Genomic DNA, 5,423 nt, shown 5'->3' with positions numbered 1-5,423 from the left:
ATAATAATAATAATAATAATAATAATAATAATAATAATAATAATAATTCTCATAGAAAATTAATTGAGCTCATTTTACATCCTTCAAATCTTTAGATCTGTTTACAACCTTTTACTGCTCTTCACATTTTGCTCTGGTTCAGCTTCTTTCAGCTTCCTTGTGTAAATAAATAAATAAATAAATAAATAATTTAATAAATAAATAAAAAATCTGCTACTTTCAGCTAGTTTCAACTGTTTTGTGCTCATTTCAGCTTTATTCTGCTATCTACAACATTGTTGTCATTCTTCTAACTTCTTTCTGTTAATTTCAGCTTGTTATGCTCCTTTCAGCTTATTTCTGTAAGTTTCAGCAATTTCAGCAAATATTTCGCTGTTTTATGCTAATTTTAGCTTTTTGGGCTAATTACACTTTTATTTTCACTCATTTAAACTTTTTTCAGCCTAATTCAGCAAAAAAATCACTTTCTCCACTTGCTGGTAATTGTTCTGGTAATTTAAGTTTCTTTCTGCTATTTTAGCTACTATTTAGATGTTTGTTTTTTTGCGAGTTTCTGCTTTTGTCATATAATTTCTCCTTTCTTGTGCTCATTTCTGCTTATTTAAGCCTAATTGGGCACAACTGGCTCTCCACTTTCTTCTGGTAATTTATGCTTCTTTCTGCCATTTTAGCTACTATTCAGATGTGTCTTTTTTGTGCAAATTTCTGCTTTTTTAGATAATTTCCACTTTTCTGTGATCATTTCTACTTCTTTTAGCCTAATGGGGCACAATTGTGCTCCTTCCACTTCCTTCTGGTAATTTAGGCTTCTTTCTGCATTTTCAGCTAGGTTTCAGATAGTTTTTGATGTTGGTGGTGCTAATTTCAGCCTTTTTTAGCTAGTTAACACATTTTTGTGCTCATTTCTACGTATTTAACCTTAATTCAGCAAATATGTGTTCTTTCCGCTCTCTTCTGCCAACTTAAGCTTGTTCATCCAGTTCTACTACCGGCACAATTCAATATGTTTTTAGCCAATTTCAGCTGTTTTTGACCAAGTTCTTCTGCACTAAGCATTCACACTGCATTTCTGCAGGAAATGCTATTTCTCTAATTAAAATTATTTCTACATCTGTTGTTACTGACTATTTAAATAAACCAATTCCATATATCCGAAACAAAAGGAATAAAGTGAATAGAGTTTTTTATTTCTAAAATCTTTTTTTAGTTTGATAGTGAGGTCTGAGTACCAGAGCGCCGCCTTGCCTTTTACTCCAGCAACAAGTAAAATAGCTTCTATTAATGGGTTTGATATAGAGAGTTGAGGGCAGAATCTATTTAAAGAAAGACAGGAGTCTTACTTTTGAACTCTTTGATGTTCAGACGTTAAAAAAAGCTAAAAGCCTTTGGGTATCTGAAGATGACGAAAGATTTAAAGATAGAAATAAAGCCTTTTTGATGCTCAGGTCTGCTTCCTGCAACAGTTGGGTCAACGTGACAATAAAGAAGCATAATTTTGTAGACTGAGCATGCCAAGGTCCTTATCGTACAAATTTATTTTTCTTCAGCAGTGAGCAGAGAATGTCCTTTTATTTTTAACTTGTGTTCTCAGTCCTTGTTGAAGTGCTGCCTCATAATGAAAATGGATTGTCTTACAGTTCCCTGAATGAATTTCATGAGTCAGAGCTGAATATATTAAGGATATCTGATTGATATGTGACTGCCAGCATCATTAGTTATCATTTAGGGGTGCATCTTCAGCACCCGCTGGATGTGGAACTTGTCAAGGACAGCTATTATGGTTGAAGATGACCTTTCTGATAACTGTCAGCATTAACTGTGGATTAATTATCCTTCTCCTTCCTGCTCTACCTGCTCTCCTCAGCATCAGTTTTATTTTATTTTATTTTATTTTTTTATTATCTACTTGGTCCTTTTGATTCATTTTGTTTCTAAACTACTTTGACAAAACACAGTGAGCTGCTGGTTGTTACTCAGTTGAACACTTGAGATGTGATTCTGTTTTTAGGTTGATTTAATCTTTTTTCTGTTTGCATCCAGCAGCAGTGGTTCTGTAATATGACGCCACATGAGGCAACACAAGAACGAACACTTTCTTATCACATCCGACCAAACGGATGTTGTAAAACTGTTGTAATATTTGACTGATAACCAGTTTGAGTGTGAGAATGTATGCATTTATGCAGCTGGAGCAAAGACAGTACCGCTGCAATTGCTTTTTAACCCCGAGATACCTGGTTTGGTTGAACACACAACCAGAACCTGAAGTGAGAAAGAAAATGGTATTTTCCTGAAAAATCTGATCAAAAAGGTTCCATGTGAATAACCATGATCACATTTAGGACATTTGTTTCCAGATTTAAGACTGAACTGAACAAATTGCATCAAAGTTAGGTTTATGAAACTTTTGTTTTAAACTAAAACCTTCAGGATGTTGAAGGTTTTGCCAGCAGAAAACAAAAATAACTAGCGAAATTGCATTTCTTGTGAAAAAGCAGTGTGAGTGCTTGTTGCAGAAGAACTTGCTGAAAAACAGCTGAAATTAGCTAAAATCATGCTGAAATATAGCTGAAATGGATGAACAATTAGCAGAAGAAAACAGAAAGAACACATATTTGCTGAGTTAGGTTTAAATAAGCAGAAATGAGCACAAAAAATAATAAATTTGCTTAAAAGGGGCTTAAAATAGAAAGAAAAGCTGAAAAGTAGCTGAAAAGGCAGAAAGAAGCTTAAACTACTAGAAGGAAGCAGAAGGAGCTGAAATGAGCTCCAAGAATGTGGAATTAGATGTAAAAGCTAAATTTAGCATAAAACAGCTAAATAGTAACTGAAATAGCAGAAAAAGCTAAACCTAACAGAAATAAGCTGAAAGGAGCGTAAACTGAAATTAGCAGAAAGAAGTGAATTGGCACGAAAGTAGCAGAAATTACCACCAAAATTTTGATTTTATTTGAAAACAGCTGAAATTAGCTAAAAATGCTATAAAAGGTGACATTGTAGAACAAGCTTACATTAACAGAAGAAAGCAGAAAAATATGTTTGACCAATTAGGCTGAAAGAAGCAGAAATGAGCACAAAAAGTGGAAATTATCTGAACAATACCACCCCCACCCACCCCCACCCAGAAATGAGAAAAATACTGCTGAAAAGAAGCTAAAAAGCAAAAATAAGTCTAAATTCCTGGAAGGAAGTGGAGAGAGCACATTTTTGCTGAATTAGGTTGAAAAAAACACTAAAAAAAGTTAAGTCCAGTCCTCTGCACATTCAAAAAACAAAACAAAGCAAAACAACAACAACAAAAAAATGTAGAAACGTTTCGTCTTTCATCCGAAAGACTTCCTCGTTCTGAGGGACTGTATTCTTCTCAGTCTTATGAATAGCACCTTCTCAGAGTGGATCAACCAGTTGAAAAAAGTTGAAATGAGTGCAAAATACTGTATGTGAAATTGGCTGAAAAAGCTCAAATTAGCAAAAAACTGCTATATAGTAGCTAAAATAACTGAAACTAACAAACTGGGAGCAGCATAACAAGCTGAAATTAGCAGAAATAATTTAATCAGGCTGAAAGTAGCAGAGATTATCATGAAAAACTTGAATTTATCGGAAATAGCTAAAATTAGCTTAAAAGCAAGCTGAAAATGTAGAACAAGCTAGAAAGAACACATTTGCCGAAATAGGCTAAAAGAAGCAGAAATTAGCACAAACATGGAAATTAATGGAAAATAAGTTAGAAGTTCAAAAATGTAGTTAGCAGAAAGAATCTGAAAGGAGCACAAAACAGCTGCAAAAACAGTTGAAATTAGCTGAAAGTCACCAATTTTTTTTTATTTGCACAAGGAAGTTGAAAGAATCTGAAGCAGAACAAAATGTGAAAGAAGCAGAAAAGGTTGTAAACATATCTAAAGACATGAAGGATGTAAAATGAATTATTATTCTGGATCTAGTCAGTTGGTCTCTCAATGCAACTGATAAAATTATTTCGACCGAGACAGGGTGCTGGAGAGCTCTCATGCCCTGAACAGACAAACTCGGGGTATGCCATGGATTCCCGGGGGCAGTGGAAGATGATGTGCCTGTCTGTACTGTCCATAGAAGACATAGAAGACGTTTTCATAATTGGATTTATAATAATAGGGTTTCTGCTTTTTTGGAATTGGCAGATATCTAGGATATTGACAAATTAGGAAGATGTCAGCAGCAGTTTCGGCTATGGTAAAGCTGCCAGCCTTATGTGAAGGATTATTTAGTGCTTTTAGGTCTCAGACTCCTATGCTTTGAGAGCTCAACCGTAAGCTGGACGCAACTTCTGGGAATCGTAGGCCACTTGCTGCTCCTGGAACTCGCCGGCATGAAGGATTCGACCTTGGAGAAGACTAACAAAGCACGGACCGGTGGAATGTCCACAAATCTGGTTGTTTGGATTCGCCATTGAGAGCACCAGCAGAACTGAAGGCAGACCGAAATCAGTCTGCCTGCCCAAAACAATCGTTGTTTATCTGGATTTGCCTCCCCACTGGCCTTGGATAGGCCAACTTATCTCAAATTGCTCCTGGTGGTTTTTTAAATCAAGAAGCTCTGCTCTGTCCACCCCAGCAGCCCTCCGATAACTTCTGTGAACGCTTATCAGCGCTGACTGACTGACAGAAACGTTGGTTACGTACTGTAACCCCAGATTCTATGAGTATAGGCGTAGCCCTTTAAGGCTGTCGCTGATGGGTTTATCCCGTTATGCGCAGCATAAGCACTGAAAAAGTTTAGTCCACGCCCACCTGCTGTGTGGGCCCCACCCGGTCTGTATAAATTACGTTAAGAGCGGGAAATCGGCTCCCAAATGTAAGAGTACCACTGCCTGCAGCTCCTCCTCCAAGATGGCCGCTAATTAACCACACTTGACGGCCATCAGACTGAGGAGGCTCTCCTGCTACAAAAGGCTGCAGTCCAGTGCTACTCTTCGCTGGAGCATATCACCTTCCATGGTAGTTGTGCTTCAAGCCTTTTAGGCTTAGACTCTCCAGTACTAACCTTTGCTCTCTTGTTTCCAGTTCTCCTGGTTCCTCGGCTTGTTTAAAGGACCCCTCGTGATCCTTTGGTTTCTGACTCCTCGTGCCCTGTTCCTGGTCCCTCGGACTTCCTCATGACCTGTTCTTGGTTTGCAGACCCCCTTGGGTCCCTCCGTGGTTCAACCTCTCCTGTGCCTGGATTCCTCTTGCCTGGTGCCTCTAATCCGGCCAGTGCCTGCCCTGCCAGCCGCTGGACTCTCTCTCTGGAGCTCCCCGGAGGATTGGAACCCACCTCTGGACCAAACTGTAAGAGATTCACAGAAAACAATATTTCAGCTACTAGGAACTCTGCCTCGTCCTGACTGTCCTCCTCTACCTCCTCCAGGAGCTGCAGAGAAGCTGTACCAGAACTGTTATCTTTGC

This window comes from Nematolebias whitei, chromosome 7 (assembly GCF_014905685.2).
Source record: "Nematolebias whitei isolate Nwh7 chromosome 7, NemWhi1, whole genome shotgun sequence".
Classification (NCBI taxonomy): domain Eukaryota; kingdom Metazoa; phylum Chordata; class Actinopteri; order Cyprinodontiformes; family Rivulidae; genus Nematolebias; species Nematolebias whitei.
This window is presented reverse-complemented; position numbering follows the sequence as displayed.